Below are 22,025 nucleotides of genomic sequence, written 5' to 3'. Positions count from 1 at the left end.
AGGTGAGCGAGGAGAGAGAATATAAAGGGAACCTAGCGGGAGACGATGATGGGATACATTAAAGTAGGATTTTCTACAAGTGCTATATATATTTAGATGCATATTTTGGCAATCCCTCCGTTTATTAGACACACTTAGAGAGATACTCTCATATTTATTTCATATTTTTTGATAACTGTTAAACCATTAAAAGTTTAGCAACCCTTAACTAGTTCTGTGGCAAGCTATGTTAGACACAGTTTTACCTATATATATATATTTGTCGATATCTCTAAAGCGGAATCCCAAAGAATTATGGGCAGGCAATGCGTCTGTACCATTGGGCAGAGGAGTATGTGAATTATCTCCCGTTGCAACGCATGGGCAATTTTCCTAGTGAGTAACAATGGAACAACTTTGATGTGGCACCGTGATTCTGAACTAGAAATCCCCACACTGAGTGAGGGTTAGGTTGATGATGCATATGTATGTTACACCACACTTCAAGCCAAAGACGGGGATTCATATATGCATGCATGCGTGCATAGTATATGTGCTCAAACTTAATTAGGTCTGAATCACACCATGACCTATACTACGATAACACGAACCAAATGAAGAATCTTCCATGGTAACCTATCTTGTTGTTGGTCAAGGTGATCATGGCTTGTCACCTATAATCACGCGAGGGAGTGTATCGTTCGAAGGCAACCACTACATGCATATGTATGCAAGTGATGCGTGCATGCATGTTTGAATACACAACATTGATCTGGCGCGTGTGTCAAAAATCGTACACTAGCTCCCCACACAGAGCGAGATCGGTTCATGATGGTGTCATTGTAATAGCCACTTCGACTCGATGAGAGGGATTCATGCGTACACATGCATGTGTGTGTTCTCGAAGTGTATCATGCATGTCAACCCAGAGCAAAAATAATAATCCCCTCCTAAGTCAAATTAACCTCTCTTGTTGTCAGGCAAAAAGAAGTGATGGACCAAGCGAGCCCACAGATGGAAAGCATCGATATCGCTGATAACCGCTTAAGTGGGTGCGAGAGGGAAACTGCCACCGCTTTGCATGCGGGCCAAACATATATATGTTGAATACCCAAAATGCACAACTTTGATGTGCCACATGCCTCAAAAACCGTAAACCATGCACCCACACAGAGTGAGGTTCATATCAAGCGTACTACATATGATGGTCCCCTTCCCCCCTCTTCACCGCATACTATATGCTCCTGCCATAATATATGTACAACCCAAAAGAATACTCATCGATGGTGAAATTAATTAACCTCTCCCGATGTAGGTCAAAGTGATGCATGCATGTATGCATCGACGATGTCCTCGTGGGCCCACAGATGGAAGCGTCACACGTGAGTGTCCTAGCTAGGATATATATGCATGTGGCCCAAAAAGGTGTTGTGTGATGTTTGAATAACCAATTTCACAATTTTGATGTGGCACGTGCCTCGGTAACCAAAAATTCCGACATTGAGTGAGGTGTACTTGTTCACGGATTCATACGTATATTATATATGCTAGTCCCCTCCCTCCTTTTCGACGCGTATTATATACCACCATAACACAAACAAAAAAGATTCTACCTTGCTGATCAAATTAACCTCACTGCCGGTTGTTCATCAAAGTGATGGATGACAACCTCGCAGGCCCACAGAAAGCGTCACATGCGAGTATCGATTGTCATGTAGGACAACCATCGACTGCATGTGGCAAAACATTTATTTATGAAAGGGTTGTACAATGTTTTAAATAACTATTTCACGACTCTGATGTGGCACCAGCCCGCCTAGGAAAACGGACAACCCACACGGTGGCTCACAACTCGTAGTGTATTGCGAGCCACCCGCCACGCCCCACACGCACCGCGAATCCACCGCAACTGCGGTACATGTTAAATTAATTATCCCGCGGTGAACATACATGTTACCAAAGGAGGGACATTTTAATTTAAAACAATCAGAGAGATCATTAAGACATTTTAGTACATTGATCGATTGATTTTCTATGGGTATAATGTGCAAAAATCAAATTTGAGCTACATGCACGTGACAGTGCACCTAAATGGATTGCAAAAACACATGTGTCTTACTGGGTGCATGTTTACTCCCCATGGAACAAATTTCAAACTTTGAGAATCTTGATTTTTAAATTCTAGTACATCCAAAACTTATTTGAAGTTCATGAAAGTTATCGTGTTGTCATATGGACACCAATACAAAGTGGCTTTGTACTTTTTTTGGTCAAATTTGAGACCAGTTTTGATGTAATCTTTATCTAATTACAGATGGAGATTATTAATAATTGGGAACCAATATCCCAAACAGATTATTTATTCGAACCGTGAGTGTTAGACCGACAACGGATACGTGCCATGCTTCGGTTAAGCAATAAAGCGGCAGCATTAATCATCCAAATAGAAAAACAATATACGTGCCGCCGCACGACCCGTGTGGCGTGCGAGCAGGCATGAGTTGATGGGACGCATGCGAGCAGTCCGCCGCGCAAGCAGACAGGGAGGCGTGCGTGAATGTGTGTGAATTGACAAAGGCGTGCTCACTGCGCAGTATCATCGGGAGGCGTGTGAGTAGATGTGTGAAACTTTGGTAGGCATGCCAGCAGTCCGGTGCGCAGGCTCATCGGGAGGCGAGCCATCGGTTTGACCGCCGCCCGCCTCTCTCCCACAACTCCCACTACTCCATATTAATGGTGCGCCCTCCCCCCATCCTCGCTACACACACACAATCCTCTCTCTCCGCTTGCATACTCGACGCCGCTCTCAATCCTCAAAGCCATCGGTGTATGAGGATGCCGCTGAAGTGCCCCATCGGAGGGAGTGGCGACGCTGGGGCTGCTAAAGCACCGGAGCACGGCGTGGAGATGGAGACAGAGGTTGCCGTCACCGCCGGTGGGTTATCGCTGCACCCTGACATTGCCGACGACATCGAGCTTCCACAGCCGGAGGCGGAGTTCCACACCGACTTCGACGACCACTCCGGCGACGACTCCGATGACCACTCCAGTGATGACTCCGACGACCACTCCGACGATGACTCCGATGACGACGAACAACTGGTTAGTCATCTATACCCATTTATGTGTCAAATAGATCATAGGGTTTCTCTGGTTACTCTTGCCTCCCCCTTTTTGGAATAGAAATCCTGTGGTTATGTTCTCCCAGTCCATGAAATCCGAGTAACTTTCGTTAGATCAGTGTAGTGTATTGATTGTTTGAATGGTACATGTGATAAGTGATTAGTTTGCAAATGATTTCTGCTAGTAACCGACTAGGGTTAGTGTTCATGCTAATAATTCCTAGCCAGGACTTGACAATTGATTTTGAATGACCTACCTATGTTTGTGCCATTATTTTCTTCAAGATTGGTCTGTACATAGACAACTGTGCTTAAAAATCGAACCATAATCTCTGGATATGTATAAATAAATAGCCATAAATTCCTAATCCTACTTCATGGCATGTAATTAGTGATTTGATGCCAAATTTGTTTTACTATTTGTATAGGTGCTGTCTAACGATGTGGACAACAAGGATGAAGATGCCCAAAGGAGGTACAAGAGGCGAATCCTGAGGGAGCTTTATGCGGGAATGCATAACATGCGTATTAGGACCTGGAACGACGGCTATGGATGCCCATTTTGCCCCCACAAGATTCATGATGCGTATCTAAGTGTTCTGGTGCATGCAAGAAGACGGGCCGTTGGCTCCTTCAAGCAGAAGTATTCTCGCAGGGTGGCGCACGGCGCATACGCCGAGTATCTGGAGAAGCTTCAGGATCGTGCCGGCCACATGTGAGATGAGATGTGGGATGGATCGAACTATGTACACTTGAGTATGCTTAATGACAATTGAACTATGTACTTATGGTTGAACTATGCGTATGTACATGTACGCTTATTATCTATGTCTGAGTATGGTAAAAATTAAAATGGGGGACCAATAAACCATGACGGAGGTAGTACGTCAATCACACACGGTTCCCAAAATTGGAACCGTGTGCAATGACTTTCATTTTGCCTGCTACGTCAATCACACACGGTTCGCTCTAGCAAACCATCGCCCCCAAAATTCTTTGTGGGACAAAAAACCCTTACCACCCAATTCAAAAAAGAAAAAAGAAAACCCTCACCATCCCCACATCACAAAAACCCTCACCCCGCACGCCACCCCCTCGGCCCCTCCGGTACGTTCCCCATTCACACCTGCACAAGCTTCGCCGTGTCTATGCCATGGCACCGCCTATCGCGGCGGTAAACACTTAGCTCGACGCCTGCCGCCGCCGCCAGGCTGCTGGCAAAGCCCACCGCATTTCGCCACTTCCGCTTGCCGCCACCTATCGCCATCGACTTTCTCGACGCTGCTCACGGTCGACCCAGCTCCGCTCGGTTGGGGAATCTACCGTATTGAGGGTTCTTTCTCATGGATGACAACATAACTAATTTAACGAGATATTATCTCATCTCTTATCCTAGTTCATCTGCCTCCTTTAATCACTCAGCGGAAATCGCCATGAATTCATTTTTATTCGACCTGATTTGAGGGTTTTCTTTCATTCATAGAATGTATAGTGCGCCGACACTTTAGGACTTGGCGACCGCCGCCAGAGATTCCATCTCATCGTACCAGATAACTTGAGGACGCGCGCGGTATGTTCAATCTCACCCTATATCGATTGGCATGGCCTACTTTCCTGAACATATTCTAAATATTGCTACATTTGGATAAAAGGTGCCACATGCACCATATACGTAAAAGGGGATTTTCCCCTCTTCTTTCTATATTAGGCAAATTAATGATGTATTGTTCTTTCGATTACTCTCATATTTCCATGACATCATGTTTACCCTATCTGTTTAATTATAGACTTTTGTCCTTCAATTTCAACTGCTATACAGTTCTTTCAATTTGGGCCCATATTTGCATGTTACCATATTTTCTTTAACAATCCTACCATTTTCCGCAGGACATCCCTCGCTATGCAACAGATTATGTAGTGCACAATTTTTCCCTTTACATACATCAAGGCTCCACGAATGTCATACTGCACACAAACCATGGATTTACAATCGTTGCTACTATAAGACATGATGAACGTGGTGACTCCTATTTGGCATTGACTTTTGGAATGAAATTGCAAAGATTTATGTACTAAAAGCTGGCACTAAAATTGCACTGCACATAGAAGGGCCTGGTCATGAGATATATGCTAACTTCCCCGACAAAATCATCCATCCAGACTTTGTTCGAAGTAAGTTTTCTTTTCAACTATCTGCATATGTTGACTTACCCAGCAATGTCAAATGAATTGTGTAGTATTTAAGCAACCAATTATTATTCCCTTTTCTTACTGTATCCCTACCTAATAACTTCTAGTTACCAATACACTTTCCTATTGCCCTGTTTTAACTAAATATTCCCTGTACTCCCATTTCTATCAGAAAGCGCTGCTGACAAGGAGACTCCGGAGGTGGACAACGGGGCTGCCAACAAGCGGAGGCGGGGTGAGCTAGAACCACAAGCGAGTCCAGCAGGCCTAGACTTAATCAACAACCTCCCCAATGATATGTTGAGAGTCATCATCTCCCTCCTCCCAATCAAATATGGGGCACGGACAACCCTCCTTTCCCGGCGGTGGTGCCCCCTATGGAACTCCAGCCCACTCGACCTCATCGACACCCACGAGCTCTACCATGGCTATTGCAAAAGCTTGGATACGTTCTCCAAGATCCTTGGCAATCACCTTGGCCCAACCAAAGGCCTTAGAATGGGCAAGTTCCATTCCAACGGCAAGGACCGAGCCAAGCTTGACGACTGGTTCTGATCCCCTGCCCTAGATCAGCTCGAGGAGCTCACTTTTGATGATGGGCATATGCGGTCGCTGCCAACGTCCGCACTCCGCCTCGCGCCCACGCCGCATGTCGCCAAGTTCAGGAACTGCCATTTCCCGCCCCTTAATGACGCGCCCGCTCTTATTCTACCACGACTGAAGCACCTCGAGCTCATCGCCGTCTGCCTCTCAAAGGGTGACATGGAGCGCCTGCTCCGTGGCTGTACTACACTCGAGTACCTTTGTCTTCGGGCGATCAATGGGTTGAGTACCTTCCACGTCACCTCCATGACTCTCCGAACTATTTATGTGTGTTGCTCGTGCGGCAGGAAGACGTCACAAAAGGTGCCATAGTATGGTCATCCAGGACACACCTGCACTTGAGAGATTACTTGTAGTTGATCAAGAAGGTCCAACAAGAATCAATGTCATTTCTGCGCCAAAATTGACAGTGGTGGGCTACTTGTCTGACAAATACTTCGAACTTGTTATTGGATCCACACCCGTTCAGCTACAACAGCCGCCTTCTACCTCTCCTTCTACAAATTAACATTATTTCTAATTTTGAAGATGTTTGTTCGTCTGTCATCCAGAAAATGATTCCGACATGCTTGACCCCAAAACTGCGCACAGTGAAGGTCTTGGCACTAGAATCTATCGAGCCCGTCCTGGAGCAAGTTGTCAGTTTCCTGAGATGTTTTCCGTGCCTGGAGAAGCTATATATCGAGGGGTTGTTCCTTTCCTATTAAATGTTAACCATAAGGGAGTTCAATTTGTGAAACATTTTTCCAAGTTTACAATGACAATGTACTACAATTTCTCAAGGTTCTTTTGGAGGATTTCAGTACATACATGCCCCCCATATTGGTTGCTTGATCCATATGGTTACATTCAATAAGCATTTCTCCTTTGGATTCATTTGTACTAGTTTTCTTAGGGAACTTCTCATCCACTCCAACCTCTTGTGAAGAAGGCTACATTTTTCTAGAATGTAATCAAATGCCCATGTTAATCATGTTAGATCGAAGATGGCATGTTAGTGCATTTTAAAAATCCTGCAAACCAAATAGCTAGTCCTGTATTAATGTTCAAAACTGCATGTAGGCACTAACATGTTTTCTTCTTTTGCAGATAAGATTAGGCCCAGTGGTGGATAATGTGGTACAATATAACAATCACGTCAAATGCCTAGATATGCATCTCTCAGAAATTACTTTGAACTCCTACCGAGGGACCTTACCGGAGATCATATTCGCCAGGTTCTTTGTTCTCAGAGCAAGGGTGCTGAAGGAAATGAGGTTTGCCCTACATTTATTTCACAAAAATGAATGGTCCGTTGATCAGCGCCGGCGCCTGCGGCAGAATGGAGTAGGCTCCAAAAATGGTGAATTTCATTTTGGAACTTTAGATGACAGAGTAACTGAAAGTCATCGGGTCAACCCCATACATAACTTCTCAGTGGGTGACCCCTTTGCAAAAATTGTGAGGCTTCGAAGCCAGACTTAGAAGCGGTGATATTAGTTTGAACCTCTCTGATATCCATGTTCAGCGCATCAGCACGAGCGTTTGCTGCTGATGAGCTGAATTTCATTTCTAATATCAGTTTGAACCTTGTAATCTCCAAATTTGAGCCATATAACTCTAGAATTTAAACCTTATAACATTTCGAGCTTTTGTGGTACAATCGTTGAAATGGCATCGTATGAGACTCATATATTGCTAGCACTATTTTTACCTTAATATGCAATGGTCTTATATTTTATTAACCATTCTCGAATCAGTTTACCTTGTCGATCTCACAGCACACGATCTGTATAGCTAACTCGACTGTGATCTTCGACAATATTGCACACAGTTGGTTTCTTCCACCGTGTGCACTGTAGAGCGCAGAATTAATTATCGCACTCGAGTGTCCATCATCACCCTTCTGTGTAACTTTGACCTCATCACCCAAGGGTAAACTTATGACCGAAGTCATTCCACATACTTCGTTTTTACAAAGCTTTTTGCCAATAAATGCCAATGATTTACTAAACTTGCATGGTAAACAACGCGGGAACAAGCTCTTTGAGCCCACGCCTGGGGTGCTGTGTTGTGAAGCGTGCACTGGATTCTGGAATCCTCCGCTATGAATGTCGTGACAAGACGTGACGATTACAGGCCGCTCGGCCCCCATTTATTACAGCGGCCATTTAACCTACCCTTGTGTCTCTTCAACCTTTCGATCGCGCCCCACCATTGCAAGAAGCACACCCAACACGAGAAATTCTTAGAGGGTATCCTGCACGGCTCCAATGGCGCTCCAAGCGGCTGCCGACGACGAGCAGTAGTTCACCATGCATGCCGTGGTGGACTCCCACAGATGGTTCATGGACCTCTCGGTGGTGTACACCAACGACCCGGTCTAGGCGGAGCACTCCATCCACCTCATGGAGCTGTTGCTTGCCGAGGAGAAGTACAAGGTGGTCGGGTTCGACCGCGAGTACATCCGCGCTCGTGCTGGGTCTCGTCCCAAGGTCGCCGCCGCCCAGATGTGCGTGCGCCACCACGTCCTCGTCTACCACTACTGCCTGGCCACAAGGCCTTGCGAGTGTTTTGCCAGGTTTTCAACAGCCCCCACTACATGTTCGCTATGGTGGACATCACCAACGATGTAAAGGCACTGGAGAATTCGGCCATCGCCTGCAAGAATCTTGTCGACATCCAGGGCCAATACAAGATCAGGGGCAGCAAGGAGCATGAGAAGGACTCACTGGTTCACCTCGCCGAGGCCATCATCGACCCCTACTACAGAGAGATGAAGGATTCGTGTGACAAGGACAAGTGTGCCTGGCACTCGGCCTAGATGGAGAAACTTGACAAAGCTCACGTCATGTACGCGGCCAAGGAGGCGTACACGAGCTACGACATGTACAGGCGGATCGTTGACATGAGGAAGTCCCTCCTTCCCCAAAACGGCCAGGGATCCAGCTGGAAGAAGAGCAATGACAAGCGTCATCGCAACAATAAATAGATGATTAGATCCTCGTTTCTCCTACTTTAGTATGCATGTAATTGCTTTCTTTGGTGTGTGGAAATGTATGTGTGTAGTCACTTGTGTAATTGTATGCTTAATTTGGTTATGCAATGCTGTCTTTTTAAGTATATATGTTGACGCTGTAGATAGAGCGTAGATGTTGTGCGTACAAAGAAAATCACATTGCACACGGACTAAATAATGGAACCCGTCCGTGATGTTCTCATCAATCGCTCACAATTGTATACCGACAATCGTTTGCTCACAACACACACGGCTTGTTAGCAGCAATCGTCTGTGTTGTTATCGGTCTTCGCACCCGTCTCCGATTACAGACATGTTTGCCTCGTATCACACACGTCTTGTTCATTTGAGCCATTTCTATTCTCATGTCTAAGCACAAACAGTTCATCCGAGTGAACCGCATGCCGTATATCGCACACAACTTTGATTTGGCTGACCGTTTCTTTTGTGTTGCCTAATCACAAACAGTTCATGCGAGTGAACTGTATGCTGTCTATCTTACACGCCTTCATCTGGCTGCCCGTTTCTTTTGTTCCTCCTCATCGCAAAAAGTTCATTGAACTGAACCGTATGCACTTCATCACACACACAAATAAAACCTGAACCGTGTTTGATGCATCCATCATCGCAAACGTTTTATACATTTCTGACGGTTTTCATACAACACCGTTTGAGATTATTGCATCGCACACAGTTTCTCAAAGGGTCTCTGACCGTAGTGTCGCGTTAGCAGCATCCTGCAGTAGTGTCTAGCTAATTGCTCCCATATTCAATACATATCCAGATTGAGACTCAGAGTCATCTGGTTGGGTGTTAAAGCTTGCATTGATGTAACCCTTTACGATGAACTCTTTATCACCTCCATAATTGAGAAACATTTCCTTAGTCCTCTTCAGGTACCTAAGGATAATTTTGACCGCTGTCCAGTGGTCCACTCCTGGATCACTATTGTACCCCCTTGCCAAACTCATGGCAAGGCACACAACATGTCTGGTACACAGCATGGCATACTTTATAGAACCTATGACTAAGGCATAAGGAATGACTTTCATTCTCTCTCTATCTTTTGTCGTGGTCGGGCTTTGAGTCTAACTCAACTTCGTACCTTGTAACATAGGCAAGAACCCTTTCTTTGACTGATCCATTTTGAACTTCTTCAAAACTTTGTCAAGGTATGTGCTTTGTGAAAGTCCTATTAAGCGTCTTGATCTATCTATATAGATCTTGATGCCCAATATATAAGCAGCTTCACCGAGGTCTTTCATTGAAAAACTTCTATTCAAATATCCTTTTATGCTATCCAGAAATTCTATATCATTTCCAATCAACAAAATGTCATCTACCTATAATATCAGAAATGCTATAGAGCGCCCACTCACTTTCTTGTAAATACAGGCTTCACCAAAAGTCTGTATAAAACCATATACTTTGATCACCTCATCAAAGCATATATTCCAACTCCGAGATGCTTGCACCAGTCAATAGATGGATCGCTGGAGCTTGCATACTTTGTTAGCACCTTTAGGATCGAAAAAACCTTCTGGTCGGATCATATACAACTATTCTTTAAGAAATCCATTAAGGAATGCAGTTTTGATGTCCATTTGCCAAATTTCATAATCATAAAATGGGACAATTGCTAACATGATTCGGACTGACTTAAGCATCGCTATGGATGAGAAGGTCTCATTGTAGTCAACCCCTTGAACCTGTCGAAAACCTTTCGCGACAAGTCGAGCTTTGTAGACAGTGACATTACCATCAGCGGTAGTCTTCTTCTTGAAGATCCATTTATTCTCAATGGTTTGCCGATCATTGGGCAAGTCCACCAAAGTCCAAAGTCCATACTTTGTTCTCATACATGGACCATATCTCAGATTTCATGGCCTCAAGCCATTTATCTGAATTTGGGCTCATCATAGCTTCTTCATAGTTTGTAGGTTCGCCATGGTCTAGTAACATGACTTCCAGAACAGGATTACCGTACCACTCTGGTGCGGAATGTGCTCTATTCAACCTACGAGGTCTAGTAGTAACTTGATCTGAAGTTTCATGATCATCATCATTAGCTTCCTCTCTAGTTGGTGTAGGCATCACGGGAACGGATTTCTCTGATGTGCTACTCTCCAAATTGAGAGAAGGTACAATTACCACATCAAGTTCTACTTTCCTCCCACTCACTTCTTTCGAGAGAAACTCCTTCTCTAGAAATGTTCCATTCTTGGCAACAAAAATCTTGCCTTGCGGATCTATGGTATTAGGTGTACCCAATTGTTTCCTTAGGGTATCCTATGAAGACGCACTTCTTCGATTTGGGTTTGAGCTTATCAGGCTGAAGCCTTTTGACATAAGTGTCGCAACCCCAAACTTTAAGAAACGATAACTTAGGTTTCTTGCCAAACCACAGTTCACACGGTGTCGTCTCAATGGATTTAGACGGTGCCCTATTTAACGTGAATGCAACTGTCTCTAATGCATAACCCCGATGAAAGTGCAACTATCCCTAGGTGGTTTTGGTAATTCATAACAACATATAGCTCATTGAGCTAATGCTATTCCAAGATGACTATTTTAGGAAAGCTCAATGATTGGCATGGCATGGATGTGAAAGTGGAACCCTCAAAATGCTAAGGACAAAGGATTGGCTCAAGCTCAAAAGCTCAAGACTCTTCATTTTATATTTTAGTGATCCAAGATCACATTGAGTCTTTAGGAAAAGGCAATACTATCAAGGAGGGATGAGGTGTTGCTTAATGAGCCTCTTGCTTCATGTGCTTAGTGATATGCTCCAAAACCCTCAACTACTTTTCCATATCCACATATGACCTAAACCCTAAGCCAAACTCGGTCCTACCGATTATTCCTATCCGGCGCCACCGAGTTTCACTTGTCATAAGCCACTGCCAAACCCTAGCAATTCGGTTCTACCGATAGGGATCTCGGTCTCACCGAGATGGGATTGCAAACTCTCTTTTTCCCTTTCATAACTTTTCGGTCTCACCGAAAGAGCAAATCGGTCCCACCGAGATTGCAATGTAAATTCAGTGTTTCCTTTTTGTAACTTTTTGGTCTCACCGAAAGAGCAAATCGGTCCCACCGAGTTTGCCTGACCAACTCTCTGGTTAGCTAATTACCAAATTCGGTCTCACCGAGTTTGTGTAATCGGTCTCACCGAGATTACGTTATGCCCAAACCCTAACCATATCGGTCCTACCGAGTTGCATGTCAGTCCCACCAAAAATCTCTAACGGTCACTAGGTTTACATTTTCGGTCCAACTGAGTTTGTTGATTCGGTCCCATCGAGATTGGAAAACTGTGTGTAACAGTTGGATTTTGTGTGGAGGCTATATATACCCCTCCACCTCCTCTTCATTCGTTGAGAGAGCCATCAGAACACATACTCAATTCCAACTCATATGTTCTGAGAGAGAACCACCTACTCATGTGTTGAGACCAAGATATTCCATTCCTACCATATGAATCTTGATCTCTAGCCTTCCCAAGTTGCTTTCCACTCAAATCTTCTTTCCACAAAATCGAAATCCTATGAGAGAGAGTTGAGTGTTGGGGAGACTATCATTTGAAGCACAAGAGCAAGGAGTTCATGACCTACACACCATTTGTTACTTCTTGGAGAGTGGTGTCTCCTAGATTGGCTAGGTGTCACTTGGGAGCCTCCGACAAGATTGTGGAGTTGAACCAAGGAGTTTGTAAGGGCAAGGAGATCGCCTACTTCATGAAGATCTACCGCTAGTGAGGCAAGTCCTTCGTGGGCGATGGCCATGGTGGGATAGACAAGGTTGCTTCTTCGTGGACCCTTCATGGGTGGAGCCCTCCGTGGACTCGCGCAACCGTTACCCTTTGTGGGTGGAGCCCTCCGTGGACTCGCGCAACCGTTACCCTTTGTGGGTTGAAGTCTCCATCAACATGGATATAGGATAGCACCACCTATCCGAACCACGGGAAAAACATCTGTGTCTCCAATTGCGTTTGAATTCTCCAAACCATTCCCTTTACATTCTTGCAAGTTGCATGCTTTACTTTCCGCTGCCAATATACTCTTTGCATGCTTGCTTGAATTGTGTGATGATTACTTGACTTGTCCTACAATAGCTAAAATCTGCCAAGAACTAAAATTGGGAAAAGGTTAAGTTTTTATTTGGTCAAGTAGTCTAATCACCCCCCCTCTAGACATACTTTCGATCCTACAAGTGGTATCAGAGCCTTGGTCTCCATTTGCTTTGATCTCCATAGCTTTTGGTGGTCATAGCCTTGGTTTCACAACCTAGGAGAGTATGGCGTCTAGCGAGGGAAATTATCACCGTAGAGGTCCTTACTTTGATGGTACTAATTTTGCTAGTTGGAAGCATAAAATGAAAATGCATATTCTTGGACATAACCCCGCCGTTTGGGCTATCGTGTGTGTTGGTTTGCAAGGTGACTTCTTTGATGGGAAAGAACCAAACCGTGAAGCTACCGTGGATGAGTTGAAGATGTTGCAATACAATGCTCAAGCTTGTGATATTCTCTTCAACGGATTGTGCCCCGAAGAATTTAAAAAAATCAGCCGTCTTGAGAATGCAAAGGAAATTTGGGACACTTTGATTGATATGCACGAAGGTACCGACTCCGTCAAGGAATCCAAGTTGGATGTGCTTCAAAGTCAACTTGACAAGTTCAAAATGAAGGATGGTGAAGGTGTCGCTGAAATGTACTCTAGGCTTGCTCTCATCACAAATGAGATTGCCGGCTTAGGAAGTGAAGAGATGACCAATAGATTCATCATCAAGAAGATTCTAAGAGCCTTGGATGGAAAATATGATACCGTGTGCACATTGATCCAAATGATGCCCAATTACAAAGATCTCAAGCCAACGGAGGTGATTGGAAGAATTGTTGCTCATGAGATGTCACTTAAGGATAAAGAGGAACTTCACAACAAATCAAGTGGTGCCTACAAAGCCTCATGTGAAGCCCCTACATCATCAAGTGAGAAACAAAACTTCAATGAAGAATTGAGCTTAATGGTGAAGAACTTCAACAAGTTCTACAAGAGTAGAAGCAAAGATAGAAGCTTCAAGTCAAGGTCCTACAATGACAAAAGATCTTCTAGTCGAGAGCGAAACTGCTACAGTTGTAGAAGACTCGGACACTATTCCAATGAGTGTACGGCTCCCTACAAGAGAAGAGAAGATTCTCCAAAAAGAAGAAGCAAAGAATCACCACCAAGAGAGAGAAGGAGTAGAGATGATCGTTATGAACGAAGATTCTCACGGAGAAGCAAGGATTCGGAAAGGAAGGAAAAATCATCAAGGAGCTACACAAAACGAAGACATCAAGCTCATGTTGGTGAATGGGTATCCGGCTCCGACTCCGACAGCCACTCCGAGAGAAGTTATCACTCTGACTCCGAAGATACTCAAGATGAAGGTGTTGCCGGTCTAGAACTTGTGTCAACCAACTCCTACGACATATTTGACTCACCAAATGAAGGAATTGGAATATGCTTCATGGCCAAAGGTCCTAAGGTAACACACCCCGAGTATGTTGATTTCAAAAGTGATGAAGATGACTTGTTAGGTGATGATTTGCTTGTTGACAACTCTAGTGATGAATACTATGATGAAACGTCAATTAATCATGCTAATCAAGATAAAACAAATGACAATGATAAGGAGAAGATTGAGGCTCTAACTAAAGAACTAAACACTCTTAAGTTAGCTCATGAAACTATCTTCGAAGATCATCGAGAATTTTTAAGAGCTCATGAGAAATTACGCTTTGAAAAGCTCAATCTTGAGCAAGAGCATGAGTTCTTAAAGGTAATCAATGATGATCTCCGCAAGAAAAGTTCTCCTTACATTGCCAAGCGTTTACTCTTATCCACTTACATGCCTCAAGTCAAGTCTAGTAACAAGAACAAGAAAGATTCTTCCTCTAGCAGTAACAATGACCATGCTAAGTCCAATATTGTTGCTTCTAGTAGTTCTCTTGATTCCACTAATGATTCTCTTAGCCAAGTTACACTTGAGCAAGAAAATAGCTTATTGAAGGGAATTATAGAGAAAGGAGTGTACAAAAGCCTTGCCGGGAGTAAGCAATTCGAGGAAATTGTGCGCAAGCAAGGAATGCACCAGAAGAATCAAGGTGTTGGTTTTGAACGAAAGTTCAATGCCAATGGAGTTGAGTGGGAAGAAGATCAATACCCCAAGACAAAGTTTGTTCCTCAACAAGAGAAGTATGATACTTCTTTCAAGGGGACACAAGCTCAAGATGATCTTCCACCACAAGACTACAAGCAAAAGGCAAGGACAAGCTTCAAGAGGAAATTGATGCATTTGAAGAAGCTCCTAAGACCTTAGTCAAGTGGATTCCCAAGACTACTTCAAGTTCCACTTCATCAAGTACGACTACAACTCCAAGGATTCCCATCAAGATGGTGTGGATCCAAAAGAAGAAGAACTAGAGAGTTCTTGAGGGTGACTCCACCAACATACTTCACTCTTATCATTTTGGCAAGAACAAGTGCAATCAACTTCCACATCTTACACTAGTTCAAGGAGTCATAAACCCTCTTGTTGGTAAGACAAGGGACAAGGTAACCTAAAAGTTTTCATGGACATCATCTTGTGTGTGCATCACTCTATGTCTATGGATATCCTTGTTTGTTCCTTGTGGGACTAACCCATGTAGGTATTGAAAGTGCAATTCACTCAAATGGATAGCTCCAAGTGATCTACATCAACATTGAGCATCCACATCTTCAACATCTACATGAAGTCATCATCGACAAAACCCGAGGTTAGTTCATCCCTCTAAGGGGGGATATCACATCTAGGGGGAGCTTTACTCTAAGACTTGAGCTAAAGCAACTCTAAAGATGTGAACACAACAAATGCTTTATGTAAAAGTGGTAACCCCACTTGAGCTTAAACGATGAGTATGACCTATGATCAAGTGTTCTCACTTGACTCCTAAGTCAATATACTCATATATAGATGACCTTGTCATCACAAATTGCTTGATAGATGCTAGAATTGGTTGTGCATGCCTTGTCACATATTTCATTTGCCATCTTATTGTGTGAGCATGCTGGTTGCATATTTTACTCATTCGAGGACATCCACTTGTTGTTTTCATTGTTTGGTTTTATTTCCTTTTGCCAAGTGGATGGACAAGAATGCCTAAGAACCTCCTCTAGCTATCTATGCTTTTCTCGTCTCAAATTCTATTCATGCTACATCACAAAATTTGATCAAGTCAGATTCGAACCACTCTGTGTGAGGAGCGCTCGGAGTCCCTGATTCATCATAGACTTAAACTTCCAAAACCTCTTTATGATTCTCGGTCTGACCGATACCCCACTTTCGGTCCTACCGAGATCATTAAGTTGATCTAGGTTTTCGATCTCGATGCAACCGATTTGAACCTTTTGGTCACACCGAGTTTCAGTAACTGCTTGTAGTTATGAATCTCGGTGCCACCGAGTTGTTCCATTCGGTCACACCGACAGGGTCGGGCTATATATAGTCACCGGCAAAAATTTGGAAATTTCTCTGAACCCCTTCGCCCGCGTGATAGCCTGCTCTGCCAACGTGGTCTCCGGTTCGTCTCCTCGCCGCCAGCCGCCTCCAGTCGCTGGTCTCCGTCGCCGTCAACGGGAATTCTACCCCACCGTTGCCGCCGTAGCGAGTCTCTGCCGAACTAGGGTATGGACTCGATCTTTGTGCTATTCCCCAATCTGATTCTTAGCACATTGTGATCATCATGATTCTTGCCACGATTGAAACACTCCTGTCCAGTCAATGCGTTCGTAGATTAGTTTTGATTCGAAACTTTTAGGGTTAGGTTTCCGCCGAAACCATCTCGGACCCACCGAGTTGAAAAACTCGGTCCCACCGATTTGGCTTATGCCATTGCACAAGTGAGACTCGGTCTGACCGAGAATTACTTATCGGTGTGACCGATTTTGGAACTTTGTGAAACCCTAGCAGTCTCGGTGCCACCAAACTATGACTCGGTATGACCGAGTTCACTAGTTTAGGTGCCAAAACTGTTTGGTATCACCGAGTTTAAAAATTGGTAGATCCGAGATGATTTCAGTGCAAAACTAAAACTAAGTTTTTGGATCATTCTTTTGCAAAAATCTCTGCATTTTGTGATGCTCATCTATTCTACCTCATCTATAAACTATTCACAGGGTCAGTAGTCAGAGTTTGCAACATGTCTGATCAGAGTAACAGCCAGAACTTGTCAGAGCAGCAAGTGCAGATGAGTGAGGGCACTAGTCCCTCCAGCTCTTCAGATGATGGCAGCAGAAGTACTCCTATCAATTTACCAAAAGCTGCCACCAAACAAAGGAAGAAGAGAACTTCAGATTTTGAGGACGAAGATTATGTGGCAGAAGAGGAAGCCACATCAAAGAGAGTTGAGCCAGCACAGGGCACAAAGCCAGGCTTAAAGATCAAAAGGCTAGCAGGCAGGCAGCCTATGCCCAAGGCCAGAGCTTCAACCAAGATTTCTGAGAAGCCCACTCCCATAGAGCCAGTTGCTGCTGAAGGCAAGAAAAGGAAGGAAAGGGTCAGAAGACCGTAGCCAGAGTGCTTGGAAAGGCTTCCATCATGGAAGAAGAGGAAGAAGAAGAGGTTGCTGCACCAGCACCTAAGGCACCTAAGCTTATGGGTGATGCTATCAGGACAGGGGCTGCTGCATCTAAGCCCAAAGAAGCACCCAAAGCTGCCTCCAAGCCCAAGTCTGCACCAAAGAGAAATACAAGAAGCATCCCAGCTGCTGAGAAGAACAAGGCCCCAGTGCCTGAAGCTACAGAAGAAGATGATGAAGAGCAAGTTCTCAGAAAACTCAAGCCCAAGATCCCAGACCACAACGATGCTCATCCTGTGGCTGAGGACATGAAGCTCAGGAGAGACTCAGGGCTGAGGAAGTGGAGAGAAGCAGATCCGTATGCTTCAAGGAGGAGGACTGTTGTTGACTACAGGTTCCACACTAAGGAATAGCAGGACTTCTATGAGACAGTTTTGTTGGACAAGAAGCCAATTGTATGTGATATGAGATGGGTTGATTGGGAGTACATCAAGGACAACGAAGAGTACTACCCTGGAGTGCAGGACAGCTTCAAGGCATGTGGAGTAGAGGACTTTGTTGGGCAGAAGCTCACAAAGTGGAACAAGGAACTCATCATGCAGTTCTACTCCACAACCCACTTTTATCCAGATGGTAGGATAATTTGGATGTCAGAGGGTACGAGGTACCAGTCCACAATTGCTGAATGGGCTCAGCTGATCAATGCCCTAGAGGAGCAAGCAGATGACTTGGACATTTATGCCAAGAAGAAGATGGACCACAACTCTATGTCCAATATGTACAAGGAAATTCCAAACGAGGCACTCGATACTTTCAAGTTTGGGTCTGTGCATTATCTTCTGTCAGGGCTGCCAACCATTAACTGGATCCTTAGGCACACTCTGTTGCCCAAGTTAGGTGATCACAAGATGATCAGAGGCCATGCAATCAATTTGCTTCATGTATTTGATGTGCCTCAGAAGTTCAAAGTGATGAGCCTCATAGTAGAAACAATCAAGAGGACAGCAGCAGACCAAAAGAGGAGCTGTGGATATGCCCCACAAATTCAGGAGCTCATCAACTCCAAGATGGGCACGGGCATATACTTATTGGACAAGGAACACCTGCCCATCCGTCCAGATTTTGAGGATAATCAAGTGGTCATGACTGAGAATGAACCATCGTCTGCACAAGCACAAGCAAAGAAGGAGAAGGCAAGGAAGGAGAAAGCTGCCAAGATGCCAACTCAAGAGGAGGCATCTGAATATTTCTTGAAAACTAAACAAGAGCAGCTTGGTTACCTAATTGCATCCACCCTGCGGATTGAGAAAGGACTAGCCACCCTAACTCAGAACCAGGCAAGCCTAGAGAGAATCATGGAACAAAAGTTCTATGACTTGGATGTCAAGGTGACAGAGATTCAGACTGCAGTGGAGCAGCTCCAAGATGACATGCAGGAGAGGAGAGGCAGGACTACAACTGATGCCTTTGCCAGAGTGCCACGAGGTCCGAGGTCGTCTGCAATGCCAGTTCCTGACACCAGAGCCACCACTTCTGCACCAGCTACAACCTCAGTTCGACCAGCTCCAGCATCTACTTCAGCTCCAACTCCAGCGTCTACTTCAGCGTCTACGGAAGCCTTCGTCCTTGGAGTGATCCGGACTCCACCACCACCTGAAGATCAAGCCTGAGCGTCGATCTAGCACTATGCATTTTCTAGGAACTTTTTGGTAACTTGTTGCCAAAGGGGGAGAAAAATGTATAGATCATAGGCTTCGAGAGAGAGAGTGTTGCTTTTTTTTCTCTTGCTTTATTTGGTGGTTTTTCGAACTTTGTTTGCTTTTGAGTGCTTGAGATACTATGCTTGTGAGACATTGATCATGTGTTTGATCATAAGCTACACTTAATGCTTGGTGAATGCTATTATCTTATCTATCTTATGTGATCATTCACTTTTCTTGGTGATGAGTGCATGTATTTCATTCTTATCATTTTAAGCGCTCCACCAAGATGTATGTGACATGGAATAGTAACCCATGACTCTAAATCTTTGTGCATTTGCAGTCCAAAGCAAATTTTAAATATGCACAAATTTAGGGGGAGCTCTTACTTATCACATACTTCTCAAAGCGACGATATATTTCATGCTTATTATCATTTGTCGAAGCTTTGATCTATATGTTGTCATCAATTACCAAAAAGGGGGAGATTGAAAGTGCAACTATCCCTAGGTGGTTTTGGTAATTCATAACAACATATAGCTCATTGAGCTAATGCTATTCCAAGATGACTATTTCAGGAAAGCTCAATGATTGGCATGGCATGGATGTGAAAGTGGAACCCTCAAAATGCTAAGGACAAAGGATTGGCTCAAGCTCAAAAGCTCAAGACTCTTCATTTTATATTTTAGTGATCCAAGATCACATTGAGTCTTTAGGAAAAGCCAATACTATCAAGGAGGGATGAGGTGTTGCTTAATGAGCCTCTTGCTTCATGTGCTTAGTGATATGCTCCAAAACCCTCAACTACTTTCCCATATCCACATATGACCTAAACCCTAAGCCAAACTCGGTCCTACCGATTATTCCTATCCGGCGCCACCGAGTTTCACTTGTCATAAGCCACTGCCAAACCCTAGCAATTCGGTTCTACCGATAGGGATCTCGGTCTCACCAAGATGGGATTGCAAACTCTCTGTTTCCCTTTCATAACTTTTCGGTCTCACCGAAAGAGCAAATCGGTCCCACCGAGTTTGCCTGACCAACTCTCTGGTTAGCTAATTACCAAATTCGGTCTCACCGAGTTTGTGTAACCGGTCTCACCGAGATTACGTTATGCCCAAACCCTAACCATATCGGTCCTACCGAGTAGCATGTCAGTCCCACTGAAAATCTCTAACGGTCACTAGGTTTACATTTTCGGTCCAACCGAGTTTGTTGATTCGGTCCCACCGAGATTGGAAAACTGTGTGTAACGGTTGGATTTTGTGTGGAGGCTATATATACCCCTCCACCTCCTCTTCATTCGTTGAGAGAGCCATTAGAACACATACTCAATTCCAACTCATATGTTCTGAGAGAGAACCACCAACTCATGTGCTGAGACCAAGATATTCCATTCCTACCATATGAATCTTGATCTCTAGCCTTCCCAAGTTGCTTTCCACTCAAATCTTCTTTCCACAAAATTGAAATCCTATGAGAGAGAGTTGAGTGTTGGGGAGACTATCATTTGAAGCACAAGAGCAAGGAGTTCATTACCTACACACCATTTGTTACTTCTTGGAGAGTGGTGTCTCCTAGATTGGCTAGGTGTCACTTGGGAGCCTCCGACAAGATTGTGGAGTTGAACCAAGGAGTTTGTAAGGGCAAGGAGATCGCCTACTTCGTGAAGATCTACCGCTGGTGAGGCAAGTCCTTCGTGGGCGATGGCCATGGTGGGATAGACAAGGTTTCTTCTTCGTGGACCCTTTGTGGGTGGTTGCTTCTTCGTGGACCCTTCGTGGGTGGAGCCCTCCGTGGACTCGCGCAACCGTTACCCTTTGTGGGTGGAGCCTCCGTGGACTCGCACAACCGTTACCCTTTGTGGGTTGAAGTCTCCATCAACGTGGATGTAGGATAGCACCACCTATCTGAACCACGGGAAAAACATCCGTGTCTCCAATTGCATTTGAATTCTCCAAACCCTTCCCTTTACATTCTTGCAAGTTGCATGCTTTCTTCTGCTGCCAATATACTCTTTGCATGCTTGCTTGAATTGTGTGATGATTACTTGACTTGTCCTACAATAGCTAAAATCTGCCAAGAACTAAAATTGGGAAAAGGTTAAGTTTTTATTTGTTCAAGTAGTCTAATCACCCCCCCTCTAGACATACTTTCGATCCTACACCCGAAACAATAGCGGTAAATCGGTAAGAGACATCATAGATCGCACTGATGTCTACTACAAAACTTTATTCTTGTAGACTCGTGTTGGGCCTCCAAGTGCAGAGTTTTGTAGGACAGTAGCAATTTTCCCTCAAGTGGATGACCTAAGGTTTATCAATCCGTGGGAGGCGTAGGATGAAGATGGTCTCTCTCAAACAACCCTACAACCAAATACAAGAAATCTCTTGTGTCCGCAACACACCTAATACAATGGCAAATTGTATAGGTGCACTAGTTCGGTGAAGAGATGGTGATAAATGTGTAATACAGATGGCACAAATATATTTTTATAATCTGAATAAATAAAAACAGCAAGGTAGCAAATAGTAAATGGGCACAAAAATGGTATTGCAATGCTTGAAAATGAGGCCTATGCTCCGTACTTTCGCTAGTGCAATCTCTCAACAATGCTAATATAATTGGATCATATAATCATCCCTCAACGTGCAACGAAGAATCACTCCAAAGTTCCTATCTAGCGGAGAACATACGAAGAAATTGTTTGTAGCTATTCTTTCCGAATGATCTATCCAAGAGTTCGTACTAAAATAACACCAATTTATTCTTTCTGATCGATCTATCAAGAGTTCGTACTAAAATAGCACTAAGTTATTCTTTCCAATCGA

Source organism: Triticum aestivum, chromosome 6A (assembly GCF_018294505.1).
Source record: "Triticum aestivum cultivar Chinese Spring chromosome 6A, IWGSC CS RefSeq v2.1, whole genome shotgun sequence".
Taxonomy (NCBI): Eukaryota; Viridiplantae; Streptophyta; class Magnoliopsida; order Poales; family Poaceae; genus Triticum; species Triticum aestivum.
The sequence above is the reverse complement of the archived record's forward strand: the minus strand, read 5'-3'. Positions refer to the sequence as shown.